Source organism: Grammomys surdaster, unplaced genomic scaffold, assembly GCF_004785775.1.
Source record: "Grammomys surdaster isolate TR1022 unplaced genomic scaffold, NIH_TR_1.0 186, whole genome shotgun sequence".
NCBI classification, from domain to species: domain Eukaryota; kingdom Metazoa; phylum Chordata; class Mammalia; order Rodentia; family Muridae; genus Grammomys; species Grammomys surdaster.
The window spans coordinates 892,857-913,512 of NW_021604631.1; the positions used below are offsets into that span (position 1 = coordinate 892,857).

The 20,656-nt window shown below is 36.8% G+C and overlaps 1 protein-coding gene across 1 annotated transcript in view; it reads left to right on the forward strand.

Moving 5' to 3' along the window:
• Exoc4 (exocyst complex component 4) overlaps positions 1 to 20,656 on the forward strand; it is a 689,148-nt gene that overhangs the window by 249,777 nt on the left and 418,715 nt on the right. The window lies entirely within an intron of this gene.

Below are 20,656 nucleotides of genomic sequence, written 5' to 3' on the forward strand. Positions count from 1 at the left end.
ACTTTAGTTTGAGGAGTTCACCATCACTCAGGTCTCTGGACTTGCACGTTATTTTGCATTTGGCATATATTTCAGTTTCTGTTTTTCTGTTCCCTTTTTTATTTTTAATTTTTTTTATTTCTTCACTATTTTCATATACTTCTTGATTTGTATATAACTGTGTAGTATGAATATTCTTTCTTTAAGGTGGGAAATTGCTTTGTGTTTGGGATTTATTTTTTAAACCTTGGTATATGTTATTGTGCTGTTGTGTATCATTCCATTATTTTTTTTAGATACTTTGATCCTTAAAGTTTTGTAAAGATGTTCCTCATCCATTATTTAAAATAAAGTTTTGCCCTAACATCCCTAGTGTAACTCTTTTGTTATTCTGTTTACACATCCAATCCTTAGGGAATTTATTTTTGTATAATGAATGAGCTAGAACTTGAAGTTAATTTTTAAAAATATTAGTCTTTTCCCAAGTTCTATATATGGGGGAATTAATGCCACTTTCCAGTGGTTTGAAATATCAAATGTGCATATAGAGTTTGTTGATTTCAGGTGAAATTGAACCAGCCTACTGATCCTATGTTTAAAAATGGAGGGTGAGCTTTTCCTCAAAGGAGTGTGGCTGGGCCTCAGAGGCAGACAGTTGGGCCTATGTGCTGTGGGATTCTTTTGTTTACACTTCCATTTCCTCTCTGTCCCACATTTGCTTCCTTCTTTTCTCATGGACTGTCCCTTTCTGAACCTTCATCTGTTCTGCAAGAGACTTTCCCTTGGGTACTAGCCTGCATCCTCACCTTTGGGCCAGTTGCCTTTCAATGTATCCTGGAAGTGCACTTTTAGGAAAGCATAGTCAGACCTGACCAGAGGGCTTTTTGGATAAATGACTAACCTTTCCTGTGCCTTAAGTGCATGAATAATTATATTTACTATGGCGAGTTTCTTTTGTGTTTTGTTTTAAATTCCTTCTTTGTGTGTGTGTGTGTGTGTGTGTGTATGTGTGTGTATGTATGTATGTGTTGTGTCAGAGACTTGGCCAAATTGTGTGAAATAACTTTCTTATCTTTTTTCGTTATTATTATTCCTTTAAAATCTTATTGCCTGGAATTTATTCTTCCAGATGAAATTTAGAATGAACATGTCAAGTTCCATTATACATCCCATGTTTTTTTATGGGAATAGATTGAATTCATAACTTTATAAGTGGAAAATTGGTTTTCCTCTTTTGAGACTCATTTTGTAGAATCACAGTGTGTTTTTTATTTTTAAAAATGTGTGTCAACATATACTAAGCTGGCCATGTTATTATCAGTTACGTACCCTGTCCTAATCTCTGCTTAATCAAACAGAAGTTCTTGGGAAATATGGAAAATACAAGTAAGCTAAAGAAGACAACAAATGTTTTCTACAGTGCTACCTGCTATTCATTGATGACACATCATTGCGTGGTGGTAGTTCATGGGTGTGAACCATGAAGAATATAAAAACATGGCGTTTTTGCAGCATGTGTACTTGTGTGTAGCAGAGCTGGATAGCACTTTGGATTATATTACTCACAACTGAAGAACTCTAAGTGCATTGCCTCGGTGATGGAAGAAATCAGAATGGATTCAGTAAATTCGTTTTGTCTTTCTCTAGTGATCAAAAGATAGGTCCTGCTAGGAAGGCCTTATTGGAGTCCGAGAGGAAAGGGTAGACATGAGCTATGCCACTCTGCCCTTGTTGGTAAAAGGAAACCTTTCACAAGGCAGCTGTTTGCATCTGTTCACACAACCACTTCCCCATATAGCTGAGGCTGACAATCAAGTGTCTAGCTGTTTAGTCTTCATTGTGGGAAGTGGGGTAGGGGAGGCCTTTGCAAATGAAGTGTTCAAACAGAGTATAATTAGTACTTCTCTGCGTCTTAATTATTCCTCCATTTTTTACCTACGGAAAGATTTCTGGGAATCTGTATTTTCTTTCTACCAGCCACTTTGTTCACTCCAGAAAAGGGTCTCAGAAACTGGAAATCATTTCCACGATAAAGTAATCTTCCCGAGACTGTTTAAAATGGTTGCCTTTCCATCCTTCTGTTCACTGCATTGCTGTCTCTTTGTTTGAGTCTCCTGTGAGGAAGTAATGCAACTTCTCTGAAGGTTCATTTAGTACTTTAGTCAGTCTTGACCTAGGTTTGGCTACTCACACCAACACATGGTTTCAGCTCTGAAGATGGGACTCTCTGGACATGGCTTGCCCTGGATTAGACTCTGGAGGCTACAGCGGTTCCTAGGCTCTGCATTGCTGTGTTCCTTGGTTTTCCTAATTTCATTAATCTGGCACTTCCGGACCTTTCATTTTTATTAGGTCTCATTTCTTCAACCCTTACGGGAATACTCCTTGACAAATTTTATAAGAAAGAACTTTACCCAGAAAAAAATATTCACGGTATCTTAACTCTGACTATTTTCACAAATGTGCAAAGATCTAGAAAATTACAATTATTCTCAGATAAGCACAGCTGAGATATTCTTGTTTTGCACTAAGGCAACAAATTAAAAGAAAGATTGAGGGCATGAGTCCTTGTAGTTTTTGATGATACAGTTTGTGCATTATGGGGTTCATGTATCACTATGAGACCTTGTTACTTGTGGAATCCAAGGTAAAATATCCTTAATGTCTCTTTATTCCTCTTAATAAGAACTTTTAATTTCCAGTCCCCAAGTCAATTTTTTTTTGTATTGCTATTTCTTATGTGACCAAGCCAACTACCTTCCTAATTAATTTTAATAATGGAAAGACTCATTAGTAATGCACTGGGCTGCTGGGGTAGACTCTGGTGACACTTGAAATTGAAAAAACAGAATGAAATGATGTTGAGCATTTAAGTGCCATTTTATATTTCACATGGTTATTTCAGACCAAGCAAGAACAGTGTGTTCAGCATTTGGGAGGGTATGTGCTAATGCTTATAATGTTATATTTCATTTTTTTGATTAGGACTTGTGCATTGTCATAGTCTGGCATTAGCAGTCTTTTTTAATGGCCACATTTAATGGCATATTAAGTTAAAAGAGTCTGAAGGTTAGAAGGAAGGAAGATAGTATATTTTAATTATTGAAGTATCCTCAATGGAAACAATTAACTCTCATGAAGTGTACGCTTAAAAATCTGAATCAAAATTAGGCAAATTGGTTTCTCTCATGAACATCTGTACAGCACGAGATTAATTGGCCTGCAGCTGCTAGTGACAGAGATCTCTAGCTTCATTCCTCTCTTTCTCTTCTGTCTTCACATGTCACTTAATGTCCTCTTTTCAGCTACTGTCTAGGTCAGATGCTATTGCTTGTGTCGACAAATTAAGAAATTCTAGTTGTGTGAAAGAACCTAAAGTATGCTTATCTTTTAAAATCTTTTTCTTCAAGCACCTGTTAACCATCAGATTTAATGTGCCTCAGCCGTAGCAGAGTTACAAGTAACTCCGGTAGGGCATACTGATGATATCTGGGTTTTGTTCACATTCAAATGTTTCATGAAGTTAGATAGCATTATTTAGTTAGAAAAATTTAACTGGGTCCCGGAGTAGATGAAGTCCTTATAAAACAAGACTGTAAACACATTTGACATGAATTTCAAAATGGGTGAAAATACAAATTTATTTCTATGAAATTGGTAGGAATTAAATTCTACATGAAGACAATATCTTTTGACATTAGCACATTGTTTGGCTACAATTTCCTGCTGAGCTATTTTTTGGTCTGTGTGTACCTGTGTACTTTTCTCGAGAAAAGTACAGGTGATGAGAAGTGTTTTCATTTCTGCTGATATATGAGACTCCTTCAGAGTGAGTTTAATCGGAAAGAGCAGCTGCTTCAAGAGAATTCTTTGATGTCACCTACCTAGCTACCTGCAGGTCAAAGTCAAATGCCAGCTTCTTGCAGTGTTTCTCTACTTAATTTTAATATGAAATTAAATACCTATATTTATAGATATTATTGTGTTATATCTATAGATGTATTAGAACATTTGACCAAATACACAGACAACATAAAAATAGTTTTTAGTCTCATAGTTATTGTGAGCATGTGTACATATAGCACATGACTAAGTGTATATTAAGCATTTTAGTGTCACATAAAATAGGCTGAAGATTGACTTAAACACCTCCTGTTCACGTCTTAATGCATTGTAGCCAAACCTGATGGATTTTTTTTTTTTGAAAGAGTCACTATATCATGATAGAGTGGAAGATTAGCACATACACTGTTTATTTGATCCAATGTCCATTACATTATTAGCTTCATAATAGCAGAGGCTGCTTTTGTTTTGCTCTTTTATCCTCGCTGACATAAATAGTGTCTTTCTTTTAATTTGAAGACTAAAGTAAGGATGACTGCTTTTGGCAAATTCTTTAGTGAACTAAGTTTAAAAGATTGTTTGCTTATGGATGAAGTGACATTGTAAGGTTGTGTTTGTCCTGGTATAGTATTATTCTCCAAGCATAGAATTTCATACATCACAGACCAGAGGAATCGTAGAATCATAGAAAATATATAGGACAATGGAAAGATTGTTTTATATACTTGTGCATTCTTTATTTATGCAGGAATAAAATGATTAAACCCACACCCTCTACTTTGTGTCTTTTTAACCTGTTGGTATGGCTTTTTAAAAGCCAATTTAAATATGTCATATGTTCACATGCTTCAGAATTCAGAAGTGTAGAAGTTTACATGGTAAACATCTCTTTCCAAGATACCCTTCTAACTTTCTCTTAGGCAACTGATAGCCTCAGTTTCTAGTAATTTGTAAGACTCTGCATATTTAAGCAAATATATGCATATTTCCTTTTAGATGTTTCATTGGCTGCCTTCATCTCTGCTGTAATAAAAATCCACACCAAGAAGCAGTTTAAGGTGGGGAAGGTTTATTGTGTTTTACAGCTGGAAATTCCATTTTCCATCATGCCAGAGAAGGCATGAGAGCAGAACAGGAGACCTATTGCATCCATAGTCAGGTAGCTTATTGTGAACAAGAAGGAGGCCAGGATTTAAAACCTCAAGGATTCTTGCAGTGTGCCACTTCTTTTAGCAAGGTTCCACCTCCTAATTTTCTGCAACTTTCCAGTGCAGTGCTACCAGGTGGGGACTAAGTGTTGAAACACATTAACCAATAGAGGCAATTTCACATTCAAACTATAGCAAAGTTAAACATTAGAAATAGCTTTCTAAACATTGATTATTTTCATTGAATATGCCACGAGGCTTCTTTTATTGCTTTTTTAATGGCTAGAAGGCATTTTATTATATCATTATACCATTATTTATATGATTAATCCCTAATCACCTTGTTTCTAATCTTCTGTTATCAGAGTAGGTGCTAAAGATGTCCATTCACGCATATGTACATTTTATTGTAAGATAAATTTCTTGCTCTGGATGTGTGGGTCACCTGCTGTACATTTGCAGTTTGATGGGTTTACTTAAATATAACAATGACTATGTGTGTTAATTTATGTATGGGTATGCACACACCTGAGTTCTTCTGCTTACAAAGACCAGGCACGTTAGATACTCTGCAGTTGCAGTTGCAGCTGGTTTTGAGTTGGAGTTTGCATCAGTGTAGGTGCTGACATTAAACTGTAGTTCTCTGCCAGAGCAGCATAGCCTCTTCTCCACTGCGCCATTTCTCCAGGACTCCAATTTAGAAGTCATATGGCAGTTTCATCATTTTTGCATTCTTAAAAACACTGTTATCAGTGTTGCTTAACTCACACTAATTCTGTTTTGAAAAAATGTTTATTTTAGTTTAAATTTATATTTTCCTTTGTTCTGATACTGAAATGTTCATATATCTAAGTACTTTTTTTGTTACCTCTCTGTTATTTTTATTTTGAAAAAAAATTAATTGTCTTCACTTGACAATTTGGAAAGAATAAAGCATGCTGATATCTGTGTCTCCATTTTTCATTTATATACAGACCATCTGTCTTAAAATCCTACAAGTAGATAATGGGTCAATCTAGTACTCTATAAAAGGAAGTGGGTCTGAGGTCTTCGAGTGCAGACTGTATGGCGTTGAGTGGGTTAACTGCTAATGGGAGCCAAATATGTAAGACTGGCTGCTTTTAGTTTAGTTTTAAATGAATGAATATATGGACTCAACTAAGGAAAAATCAATGAATAACTTGTTTTCTCTGGATAGAAGAATAGGAAGGCACCAAAACTTCTTGATCTGGGGATTCAGTTTTCAGTTATAAAGTCAACAGCACAACCAAAACCCAAAAGGCTTGGATGACTAAAAAACGGACAGAGCAAATTCACACATGATAATGGTGAAGAAACGTATTTTGTGGGGATTAGATACCACTTGGAACCTTAAGGCTTGGTGATTGGAATCTTATGTCAGCATACAATAAAGACAATAAACAAACAAACAAACAAGGTATAGACAATACACCCAGAGGAAAAAACTGAGATGAAAATAGCTTGGACTTTGAAACTAAGTTGAATTTTTTAGGTTTGAAACATTCAAAAAAAAGTAAATAACATTCCAGTGTACCAGCAAGCCGTTTAATCTTCTTTTTCATTATCTTTTCCCAAGTTCCTAGTTTTCCAGCTGCTTTTGAGTCTGTTCTATTGCACATCCAATGGCCTGAATCTCTGTCTGAACCAAGATCTGTGTGTATGAACTCATTACCTTTATTGCTTAGTTCTTTCTCAATTCACAAGGGATTTTTATAAAAGAATAGCAAGATGAAATAAAACATCAAGTAGTGGCCTCATTGCTTCTGCGCCATGATGGAAGTGCTGCTGAAGTTGGATTGTGTGCTTGCAGTTGTGTCCTTATAAAATGTGTAACGGATGTCACTAGATGAGAGTTTCTTTGTCAGTGAGTCTTTGGGTGAAAATAAAGAAGGAACAGGAGAATCTTATGCAAAAGACCCTAGAGTTGTGATGGAGACTTGAAGTGACAGTAGACATTAGGGACCGTGGACAATGAAGTGAATGCCCATGCTTGTGCTTAAAGGTACTCAGAGGACTATCATCCTAACCATTTTTTTTGTTTGTTTCTGCATCTTATAAAGTCATTTAAATAACTATCATTCTCATCTGTAATACATTCTAAATTTGTTCTCCAAAATTTTAACAACTAAAGCAGTAAATATCAATCATTGTTGTGAATAATTAAGTACATGAACTTTGCTGGAATATAAAACTGAACTTGAAGAATCAATAATTAGGGATAAAAGCTGCTACAAACTAAGTCAATGTAAAAAAAGCAATAAGTCATTAATAATAAACATTCAAGTTGCTTAGATAATCATTTTGTTGAACAAAGAAGTAAAAATTGATAATTTCTCTGAACAATGTGAAAGATTTTTTGCATTTGAATGTGTCTTGATGAAACCAAGAAATAGAAGAAAAAAAAATTTGTGAAGAGAAATTCCTTCTGGCATACAAGTATCAATTTAGTAAATAAGAGAGGAACATTTAGGGTAGATATCTCACTGATTTGAGGAATCTCTGGGTATCTCTGTTTGGGTCATTGAAATATAAAGTTTTGGTTGCGGAGATCACAGTGAATTAAAAGCATAATGTTATCTCGATGTTTTTAAGAGACGGAGTCATAAGTATTTTTAAGTGAATTCTAATTTCTTAAGCCCAAGGCCCAATCGTGTATCTAGGAAAGTGGATTAATATTTTCTACAACTATTATTTTTGACTTTTGTTGCAGATATCTTACATTTGATGGCACTACTAGCCGGCTTCTGATATTTAGCCGTATGGCCGTATGATAAAGATGTTAGGATATGTAAATATTTTAAACTAAGACAAAGTGTGTGCCCGTATTCAACTTTGATAACACATGAACAATTAAGTCTCGAGTCTAGTTCAGAAAGTGACATTGAAGGTATCAGAATAGTAAGCTAAGTAAAAACTTAAAAACATCCAGAATGTCTATGATACTCAAAGATTTATATATGTTTGGAGTTGTAAGGGACTAAATCTTTATAGAGTGACTAAGGTGATTAGTCTCCATTGTCAGCATGACAAGATTTGGAATCACTTAGGAGACACATCTAAGTCCATCTTTAAGGGCATTTCCAGACAGGCATACGAACAACCCTGAATGTGGACAACAGCATCTCACGTGCTGGGGTCCCAGCTAGAAAAAAATAAGTTGAAAAGGCAGATAAGCACCAGCATTCATCCCTCTGCTTCCTCACTGTAAATGTAAACCAGCTAATTCATGCTTCTCCCACCCATGCCTTTCCTGTGATAAGGAAGCATAACTTCCAGACTGCAAGCCCTGTCTCTCCCTTAGGTTCTTTTGAAGTTAATTAACGTTATTTATCAATAATTTCATACATTAACGTAGTTCATTTTGATTATGCTTAGACTCCACCATTGATTGTATATAGATTATCCTTAGACTCTTATTTCTCTCCTCCTTTTGTCAAACTCAATGCCCCCTTCTCTTTACTGAACTCTTTTCCATGTTCCTGTCTTTTTGATTTGGTTTATGACTTACTGAATTTAATCAGGGCTGTTTCAGTGACCATGGTTATGTAACTATCCATTGGATGTTGGTGATCTCATCAGCCAACCCTTTTTTCTTCTTTCAATTGCATTTGAAAGTTGTTGTGTAGTAATAATGGGAGTTATGCATATAGGACCAAATCTTAAATTTGTGGATGTGAATAATTATTAATAGAAGCAAATAGGATCCTGAGTTATTTGGTCACAAGTCCTTAAATCATTGAGGTACTCAAAAGAAGGCTGAATGCTTAGTACCCACTGGTACGTCTATGATAGTACATTTATCCTTCTTCACACTCTCTGGAAGGCATGCCTCTAGACCTCTACTGATATACTTCCAGGTAGAATTCCCAAAGGCAGCTCCAATAAACGTGAATCTGGAATCTTTAGGCTTGATAATATCGCCTGAACTATACATTCCTAAAGAGCATAATTAGCCACTGTTATATGTTCTTTCAGGAAGTGCAAACTAGTAGTATTGGAGATTTTATTTTTATTATATATAATGTATTTGTACATTACTAATATATATATATATACACACACACACACACACACACACACACAACATATAATGTTGTGTGTGTGTGTGTGTTTCTTCATTACAACTGAGAAGTATGATCTGGTATGATAAAATAGAAAATGAGTGTTTGTATAAGTGGACCGTATGTATGCTGTGTGTACAGTATACATGTGCCTTTGTTATGATATGCACAGATAATCACTCAGTTGTATGTAATCAACATGCTCTTTATATGTAAATCTATATAAATCTTACAAAGCTATACAAATACTTAAATATATATGTCCTTTGCTAGATCATATGGTTCTTGTGAACAGTCATTTCGAGGAACCCTTTGCTTTTGAATAGACGGATTTTCTTCTAAAACGGATGTTTTTTCCAAAGAAAAAATTATAATCATGATGCTTTTGCTCATGTGTAGAGAGTCCATTTGTCTAGATCCCCATTCATCTGCCATTGATAACTGCCTTGATCTTCAGATATTGCACCTTTCACAAATGAAGTGAATGTCTGAAAGACAGAGCTCATTGTCAGCTCACCCTTTGCTCCCAGGTCACTGCTATGCTCCTTTACCTTCGCACTGCTGCTCGTGCTGGATGCTCGCCTTTCTGGACATTATCTACCTCCTCATTTTAAATTTTCCTTAACACTTTCTTAAACTCAGCATCATCCCCTTCAAGAATGTTCTATGGTGAAAATCTGAGAGCCTCATAAGAATTAAAATTATCTCTTATTTTCAGTGGCAATTACTGTTATCAAAATACTTGTTGGAAGAGAATATTTGAATTAAAATGGTAGCATTTTTAAAATAGATGGGTTGCTTATTTCATTTTATCTATATTAAATATATTTATAATGGCCTGTATATTATCTGTATAGAAGAAAGTCTTCACAAAATCAAATAATTGTTATGTGCACACCTGTTATCAAGGAAAGAAATATGCTCAGAATATTTTAAGGTGATTTTTCTTCACCCAGTGAAGTCAATGTGTATGTATTCGTTAATTCCTTTATTTTTTTCGTGTTCTGAGGTTCCCTGCTGCTACATTGTCCATGTGCATGTCACCATCAACTCAGTGTATTACAGACTTACTGATTTTGTTTGCTAATTTTGATCCTTTCTATATACTTCAGTGAATACATGCATATTGTGGAAGCAAAAGTGAGTATAAGCTCTTAACTGTAGATTGAAAGTAATAGTATACCACACAGAGAACCCGAGAGACACTTGGTTTATGATTTGTAAACCATTACTTCAAAAGATCCCTCCTCAATTTTTGACCTTCACATATACAATGTTGATTCACATACTGAAAATACTTAATTATTGTTTTCTCAGTTGAAACAGTTTCCTAGAGTTAGAACTTCTGCTTTGGTGGTAGGATTTGGTGATAGAATGCCTGTAGAGAGGGCAAAATTCAGTATGTTCTTTGCCCAAAGATAACACTTCTAGGAAAATAATAGGTTATTTCTTGAAAGGAACCTTGTAATAAATACAATATAGCAAAGCTGGTGTAAGTCATAATAGAGCATTTCTCCTTTCATGTTGCCTTGATATGAATGGTTTCCAATTAAAAATATTTTAGCATATATTTATAGCAGTCCTCTGATTCCCCATTCCTGTGTTCTGTTCTTTGCTTTCAAGTTTATCTCAAATGAACTTCTCTTGGTCCCATAAGGCTAGTCTGTTTTTGCATTCCTCAGTTCTGATTTTTTTGGCAGGAGGACTAGATGTGGTTGACAGATCATATCTGAGAGGGGCTTTGGTAATTGCTTGTTCTGTTCGGCGACTGTGCTGCTGAACAGATGGGCACAGTGAATATTGAACGTGTTCTGGACCTCCGCATCCTCCAGCTCGTGAGCAGGGAGCACTGCCAGCATTTTCCTTATTGTCTATTAGCAAACTAAAAAGAATCACTTGGGTTCTCTTGTCATTTTTTGTACCCATAACTATCTCCTGTTTGTGGAGGGTTCTCTCCATCCTCTTGTGTGCCCCCCACCGCAAAATCCCCCCCGCCACCGTGTCCTTTTTGAAATAACAAAAATTCTCAAGATGTTAGTGCATGCTGTCATGAATGGGTGCCAACAATTCTTACAGACTTGTTAAAAGATTTATTTTTTGCCTAAGAACTACACATATGGCCTGGAATGATAATATTAGGGTCTGTGTTGGTTGAGATAATTGGCAGATCACACCTTAAGACAGTGATTGGCTAGCTTGTCTATTTCATTTTAATCTGTTGTTTCCATCATAGTCATATTCCCATTATGGAGCACATTACTACACCTTAAAACTGTCAGTTAACCCATTTGTTAAGGGGCATCTGTTCGTTGAGTTTGAATTATTTAAAGCATTTTCTTATATTACTGATTTTGCTAGCCAATTTAGTAACAGCTAGCAAAATCAAAATGAACAAAGATGGGAGAGCCCAGATAATTGCAGATCCAGAAAGCTGGTTTTCCAAGGGAGGAACAGGTACCACTGGGTAAAAGCTAAGAGAGTCTGAGCACAAACATAGTACACCAGAAATGACTAATGGGATCTTGACACCATCACAGGAAAGATTCACCATCCACATGGTCACAGATGACATGGACCTCTCTGGTTGGAGAGGTGACTGTGAGGTCTTTATAGTCAGATGCTTTTCTGCACACAGCAAATCTAAATAGAACTGCTGGAGATTTAAGACAAATATATGCTTGTCTACAGAGTGAGTTCCACGACAGCCAGGGCTACACAGAGAAACTCTGTCTTGAAAAACAACAACAACAACAAAAAAACCAAAACAACAACAAAAAAAGGTAGGCTCATCTTCTTAACTGATAAAATTGATAGTAGTTCAACATTAGTCTAAATATCCACTTTTTTTTTTTTTGACACAGCCTCTCAAACTCTGTCTTGAAGTATTAGAGAAGCTGGCCTTGAGCTCACAGAGATCCCTTGTGAGCACCACCAATCCAGGCGATATCAGTGCTTGTGAAACATTCTCTTTTGTAACACCCAGTTTTTGTGATGATGGACATTTATTTATGCTTTCAAAACCATGCTAAGATTGAATCAATTGTTTTCTTTTGCTTTCAAGTCTTTTATTCACTGTGTGAGTGTGTGAAAAAACATGGCCAGGGTTGGATGTGTGTTTTTATTTCTGAGTGCAAGGAAGAAAAGGCTTCTATATGTTAGTCATGAAGCTTAGTTTAGACAGTCCCTTGCAGAGAGTTGTGTATAATTGAAAAGGAGTATGTTACAAAAATGATGGAGTGGGACAGTCTTCTACTAAAGCCCTCTATTTCTCATCTGGAATATAGGTTAGGAAAAGAGAATGTGTTACTTCTGCTTGTCTTTAAACGTCCTTTCTACTTCTTGTATTCTTTAGATATGTTAATGTTAGCAAATAAATGATAAAGGTGAAAATTTATATATTCCTCTTTCTTCTTTGCTTGAGTAGCATTCTTCTTTATGAAAAACTCTAAAAATATCATTTTGTATGTTCCCTGGATCATTACAGTCATTTACATCCTTCTCCCCCAAATAAGACAAATGTTTCTGTTAAGTATCCCAGTGATCTTTATAACATTAAAAGGTCTCTTGAAATAGCATTTAATTCACTTCAGGGGAGAAATAACTGATACCCAAGAAGAGTCAGGGATTTATGCTAGATTGTACAAGTCAGTTGAAGGACTGGGTGCCAAGGATTAGCCTCAGCTTGCAGAGGGGTTCTGGGGAAGAAGGGAAACAAACACCTGTCACATTACATGGCTTCTTTGTCCTTGTTCAAAACCAGCAATGGTGCTAGATGGCAATGTAAGACCCCCAACCCTTGGTCAGTGGTATTTACTTTGTGATGACCTCAGTGACCAAGACACAGATTGATGAAAAAGCAAGTGGTTTATGTTCTGGCACCTCTGGGTCAACCCTTAATCAGTCCCTCGAGAGGAGTAATGGGAAGGCGACAATGAATGGTTATTACAAGGAGTTTTTATACTTTTTAGGGGCACAGATTACATCAGCAAGGTTATAGTTCAAAATTATTAGTTAAGTATATTGACCTTTAAATTTATTGGCTAGCAAGCATGACATGCATTTGAACTCTACCTGAGACTTTCCAGAGGGTCAGGTGACTGTCAGTACATTCTGAGTATTTTTTTTTTTTTTTTTTTTTACCCAATAATGTTCCTGTAGGTGGGGAATGGAACTTGGCCTAGTCTTGACCCTAGTCTGGAGGGGGAAGCTGTAAGGAGGTTGTGGGACTAGAAAAAGCCCTTAGGATCCCTCAACATCTTCCCTTGCCAAGGTACAGCCTTGACTTGGAGAGGAGTTCTGAGGAAGGGGTGTCCAGAAGTGGTGAACAAGGTGGGGAGCCTGTGTTTTGCTAGAGATAGCTTTTCAGAATGCTTTCTCTCTATGTGATCTGCTCTTTCTTGTTCCCTCTCTCCCTCTATCCTTCCCTCCCTTCCTCCCTCCCTCCTTCCCTCCCTCCCTCTCTCCCTCTTCCCTGCCTCCCTCCCTCCTTCCTTCTTTCTCTTCCTCCTTCTCTCTCTCCTTACTACCTCCCACTCCCACCCACCTCGTTTTCTGCTGCTTTTTCTTGCTATTCTAAAAACTCTCTGGCTTGCTCATCTTTCCCAGATCAAAAGTCCAGTCTTTTATTTACATATCAATTCAGTCATTACCCCCAGGTTCTCCTTTGATTATCCCAGGAATCTGCATCCTCTGTCCCCAGCCCTTTGATTCATATCAAGAGACTGCTAGCACTGACACTACAAGAGCTGAATGGGACCCAGCCCTGAAATTACCATTCCATTTTGCCCTGGCCTGGACATAAACTCTCTTTGTCTCAGGCTGACTTTGAACTCTGTAATCAGCCTGCCTTTATAAGCATGAACAAACAAACAAACAAACAGACAGACAGACAAACCCACAGCTGGGTGGATCTTGCCCTGCCATCACCACTCCCTAAATCTCTTAATCCCCTTCCTTAGTATCTTTCTGACAAGATGGCTCATAGTGCAGCTGCCTCTGTTCCTTTAGATTCATATTTCGTTTTCATATTTCATCCTTCTATTTTGCATAGTTGAGAAATTATATGTTTGAACTCATGTTTTCAGTGTTCTTTCTCTCAGCCTTAAGGGCCATTCTGAGGGTCACAGCATTGTGCCATTTTGCTGAGACATTAGACACACCCTCACCTTTCAGACTCAGGCTGTCTCTGATTATCATGAAGTTTTTAACCTTGGCAGAGGATATTCCTCTAAGGAGGACCGTGAAAATATGTACGCTATTATACAAACAAACTTTTTGCCCACAGCAACCATCAACACTCATGTAGGCCCCACACCCTGCTGGCTCTGTTCCAGCCACAGGAACCATGTCATTTTGTCCCTTACATGACCAAGCAGGATTCAGCCACTGGAGAAGAAACTAGACCCTCCTTTTCCATCATCATTGTCTTTACTGTCTTACTGCCTCCAGTCACAGATTCTATCTGGATGGATTGCCTGAGAAAAGTCACAAGTATTCAGTCTAATTCAGTTGTTACCATCAGTCTTTCCATATATGTTTTAGTAATAGAATTATAGAACTATGCTTTATTCTATATGACATAAATTTTACAAGTTCCATAAATATTTATTGAATGAGTGAATTAACCTGGTAGTTTGATTTTGCATATGCAGTGTTTATGACTTACAACAAGAAGTTAAAATCAGAAATGAAATCAAGATGGATCCATCTGTCTTTTTGGAAAGCCCTTGTTGCATAATGAAACACCGGCACAGTTGTACAGTTGAATACAAGTCAGTGTTATAATCAGAGACAGATCATGTGACAGACATTAGAGATTTTTTAGAATATTATGGGTGTTCTTTTTGTAGCCCCGAATTTGTAGGTGTAGATTTTTGCCAACACACACACACACACACACAGAGAGAGAGAGAGAGAGAGAGAGAGAGAAAGAGAGAGGTACACACACACAAAATTGTTATTATTATTGCTAAAATTATATTTATTTTCTATAATGGTATTTTCACCCAGGAATTGAGGAAAAATGGGCTTCTCATTTTGCATTGCCCTTTGGTCTCATCTTTCCCTTTTTCTCTAGGTTTCATCTCTTAAATACTAGAGGGATTTTTAATTATTTCCCTGTAGATTTACCTTCGTAGACACAAGGAGGATCATTTTATGTGTTTGCTGCAAAACCATGATTGTAGTTCTCAGGTTGCTAATTATTGATCAACTGTATATTAGATCTTCATTCTCCATTTGCATATAGAGCTTCGATCTTTGTATATCTATTTTTATATCTCAAATCAATAAAATATATTTCTCATTGACTTTACCATGGTATTTCTCATTACTATCCACAATGTGAAATTATACTTCCTTTTGCCCATTATAAGATATATACAACATTAACATGTTATGTACTTTTGATAGCTCTTTTAAATTAGTAGGTTATTTGTCCTATTGCATTAAAAAAAAAGTTGTTTCACCTCAGGAAACTATCAACTTGCTTGCATAAATGTATTTGTGATTGAAAATTGAAGTAATGCATTATTATTTCCAAAAAACTGTTGGCCTGACTGTCAAAGATCTTAACATTGCTTGAACTATATCTGGAATTTTCCATGGCCTTGAAAGAACAAGCAGATAAACAAGTGTTTATGAGCACTGCATTCTGACTCTTTTCTTGGGCTCATTGTTGAAGAATAGGTGTTGTGCAATGTTGAAATTAGTCTAGGCTTCTGGAAAATAAAATGCAACTTTTTGAGATATCTAGGGTAAAATGATTTTGCAATACCATAATTAATTTGCACCCATCTGAGAAAGTGCTGCCTGTGTTCAATAGCTCTTGTTAACCTGAAAAACTCTAGCCTTCTATTAATAATGAATAGGCCCAAAATTCATCAATGTTTTTGTAATGTAGATGAAGGTAAGGTATATTGTCAGTACTGGAATTTGCATATTAGAATAATTAAGTTATCTTATCTTGTTCTTTAAAGAAATAAATGGCTATGCATATTCATAGTCAATTAAAATATTAATGGTATACTGATACTTCAGTTTAAGTTTTCATTTAAACTTGATTAACAGTAAAGGGATACTTCAATACACAGTATAATATTAGGTTTTTGTCACAGAAAAAAAAATGTAGTACCTGACATGTATAAATGACTTGTTTATTTATGCAATTCATCATTTCTATGGAGAAGAAAAGATTCCTTTTGTGTATAGAGTAAGTAAGGCATGGGAACATATAGAAAGTCTTTGGGTTCTAAGTTACTTTTTTTCAATTGTAGTCTTCAACCTCTTGAGCATTGATTGTCACCTTGAATATCCCCAGTTCTATCTTAAATGTTTTTAAATTGTGGTATAGATGCATAATACAAAATATGGCATCATTCTCATTTTGAGTTGTTCAGTAATTTAAACTGCATTCCCATTACTGTCCAGCTCTCACCATCATCTGTCTCTGGAATTCTTTATGTCTTGTGAAAGTCAAACTGTACTCATTTAGTCCCAACCCACATTCACTTGTTTCTGTAGCCCCTGGCAACCACCATTGTTTCTGTCTCTTTGAATTTTTCCTTTCTATGTTTTATATGAATTATACAGACAACATTTGTGTTTCTAGGCTTTGTTTATTTTGTCACAACTGAGAGAAAAAGACCTAACTCACACTGCTACTTTCTGCCTCTTGAGGAGTTGTTCTAGATTTTTAGGGACCTATACTCAGGCCAAACAGAGGTGTATAGCTTCAAGGTAGAAAAGAATTTCAGTACTACCAGGGATAATGACTCTAGGCTTAAACATGAGGGCTATGGAGTAAGGGAAGAGGCATTCAGAAAGAAAGACATATCCAGTATAGATGTCCTTCCTTTTCTTTTTGAAGGTTTAAGTTGCAGTGGCTGCATGTTCAGTTTTGAATAAGTAAGTTTATTAAATATGTATCAAGGAAAAGTAAGAGAATAGTTGCTAATTACCAGATAGGTAATATAACCACTTTAAATCTGGTGCTTACAATATCCAGGAGAAATGACAGAGGAAGCCTTATTGAGACAACTAGCTCGAGTTCCTGATGTGGAGTAGAGTGTTCCCTTGAGGAGGATTCCATGTAAAACAAATGAACACAAGAGTAAAACAAACAGTTAAAAGAGAGATAGTAACATGTGATCAAATGCATCAGGACAGCTGTAGAAAGGCTGCGTCAGCAGTCATACTCACGCTCCTGTCACCATGGGACAGTTTCCATGGATGAAGTACTGCCCCTACTGCAGATATTTTTATACCATGCATAAACAGTAGAGTTTTGATCAGAATTTGTTTTTCTTATAGCTGCTAAGTGCAAAGGTTTTTAATGCTATTAGTTGTTATTCCTCTATTATTTATGTTCATTTTTTACCTCCTATTTGTAGGTACAGATTTTTCTCAACACACACACACACACACACACACGAACTTGTTATTATCATTGTTAAAAATATATTTATGTTCTATAATAGTATTGTCACCCAGGAATTGGAGAAAAGTGGGCTTCTCATTTTGCATTGCCCTCTGACCTTATCTTTCCCCTTTTCTATGGATTTCATCTCTTAAATACTAGAGGGGGTTTCATTATTTCCCTGTAGATTTACCTTAGTAGATACACAGAGAATCCTTTTTTGTATGTGTTTGCTGCAAAACCGTGATTTTAGTTATTATTGTAGTTGTTATTTTTATTGCAGTGTCAGAAGCCTAGCCTGCTCTTGATAGGGAGTCTTGGAGGATATCTGATATAAACTTGCTTTCATGTTCTGAGTCCTCTTTCAACAGTGCAGCAACCCATGTTAGTTGAATCACATAATCTATATTCAACCTCTGTAGAGGATAAAAGTAATACATACCCAAGTGTAGGTATGTACTTCTTAAAGGAGAATCAAGGTTAAGAGTGTTCCATTAGCTATACAGACCTCACTTTGTTTTCAAGTTATAGCTCAAAAGTTTCCCAAGAAACCTTTCTCCCTTCATTTCTTTTTTGAAGTGAGACTGTAGGATGGCTTTGGACATGCCTTGGATGGATTTGATAAGGCAAAATCCCAAATTCACTGGGGCTGTGCAGGGTTTAGTACATTTCCTTTTTCTGTGAAGAGAGTTTCCAGTAAAAGTCCTAGAAGGCTGTAGATTTATAGCTGGGTAGGGAGAAAGACCTTAAGGCATTGTATAAGGTTCTACTTGTGCTGGAATTCTTGTTTTTTGTTTTTGTCTTTGTTTTTTTCTTCTTCTTCTTCTTTTCAATAGGATTTAGCTGATTCCCTGGGTAGGAATCATTGTCCCACGATTTCCCCTTTGTCTCTTCAGTTTCACTTAGCATGAAGTCCTCAATGTGCCTCCATGTTTTAGAATGTGTGAGCTTACTTCCTACAATGCTGCACAGTATTCTTTAATGCATATATACCACATTTTAATTAATCTTTTGTGGGTTTTCTTACAGATTTTGGCTCTGTGAATAATCCTCTGAGATAGAAATATGGATTGTAAATGTATGTTTGACACTCTACATTGTTTTCCTTGAGTACACCCAGAAGTAATCTTTCTGGATCATGTGATACCTCAAATTTTCGTATTCAGGGTAAGGTACACATACTTAGGATTTTCCATAGATTAGCACATTTTCTTTTATTTCCCATCTAGTGGCTTCCATCCTTTCCAAATTCTCACCAACACTGGTTATAATGTCTTTAATGCATAGGATTTTAAGTTGTAAAAGTCACATATACTTCTTATGGAGATGCGAACAATTTTGAAAGTATAAAACAAAATTGAAAATCCTTCATTGGTCCTCCTTGATCCTTCAAATTGTTATTAACATTGACTCAGGTCTCAGAAGAGGCTCCGTATTCTACCACTGTCCTTCCTTTACAACACCTGTAACTCCTTTTTGTGGCCCCTCATTTAACTTGATAAGTTCAAATGCTGCAGAATGTTTATTTGTGTCAGGCGCTGTATAGTCATATGCCTTTTTATCTTGCTGATACCATTTTGCCCCACAAGTTGTAAGTGTTCAGACATATATTGAAGTAAATATACCAGCCAGAGGCTTTTAAGGAGGTAATTGAGACCTCTCTCTTCCTTGATTCTGAGGCATAAATCTCCTCCAAGCCATACTCTGATGATATCTTTCTAAATTCCTGCATTAAGACAGATGCCAGCTTATGAAGACTATTTAATTTTTTAATGTTGCTTTTGCTGTTAGAACAGAAAGTGTTTGTCCCCGAGATGCTGACTTGTTAATGCTGCCTAGGAATCTCAAGTGGTTTGAAAACTCTGAGATGATCCAACAATAACTTTAATTTTACAAATGAGAAGACTGATTGGTCAAATATTGTAGCAGTGTTTGTCAAAAACAGCACTTCTGACACACACCTCCACTGTCCTGGCTTTGATCACTTCCTTGAGGGGTGGTTGGGTGGAGTTCTAGAGCCATCAGCACCTGGAGGGTCGCCTTATTTATGGAACACTGCCTGGAGATATGCTGTGCTTGACACTTAAACCAAATAATTATTAGTATGACAATCCCTCTCTTCATGTGTAAGTGACTATCCATCAGGGGTCAAACAGCCTCTCAATATTGTCCCACAGTTTTCCCAAGAGTCCAACATCTAGGGAGAGCACAGATACCCTGGTCAAATCAAAGTTGGCTATGTTCTTCCTTAACAGCACAGAAGGGTTTTTAGTACCCTAATCTGGGGTTCCTTGATGGTGGAAGGGAGGAAACCCATAATGATGAAAGCAGAGGAAACAAATGATGAACAGGTATGGCAGATCTGACAGATGAAGTGCCAAAAGTCTCTTACTAAGCAGGGGACTCCCTCAGATGTAGCTCAAAGGCCATTTGATGTCCCTGGGATGAAAAAGGTATTTGGGAGCCAATACCTATTACCATTACCTGGGAGGCCAGGCCCTATGTCCAGATACCTGGATGAATCCAAGCTGAAGTTAAAGTGAGAAGCTTGTAGAGATGGGCAGACAAAGACAATGAAGACAGAAAAGAAGTCCACATGCTCAGACCAAGATCAAAACTGAAAATATATCAGTCACTGGGATTAACAGACAAAAAAGATAAAGAAGACCAAAATGAGGTCCATGCACTCACCTGCAGAACCAAAATATAGAACACTAAGGGGCCAACTCATCAAAGAAGCAAACAAAGGGGGCATAACAGCAGCATCTCCAGAAGAGTGAATCAGGTCTAACCACAAGCACAGTCCTTGCAGCAACTAGCAAAAAACAATCCCCCAGAAAAGGTTTTTAAGCAGCGTAAAATCAAAACAGCAACAACAACAAAACCACAAAACTGACGATGTTGGGCATGGGAACCAGATGCTGCTTGTGTCCTGGACTGCCCACTCTCTGACCCTACTTGCCCTTGGAGGTTGGGGGTGAGGTGTCACTCAACTGGGCCAAGTATATACAAACCATCACAGATGATGTTATAGTTATTGTAGCTGTCAGTGATGAAAGTTAGTGTCTGAATTGTGTGGTGGCAGGGCCTGAGAAGCTGTTGATGGGGTTGCAGGCGAGAGGTGTGTAGGAGGAGGATTCCTGCTTGAGTAGCGGAGGATCTTCCTTTGGAGCCTGAAGGACAAGCTT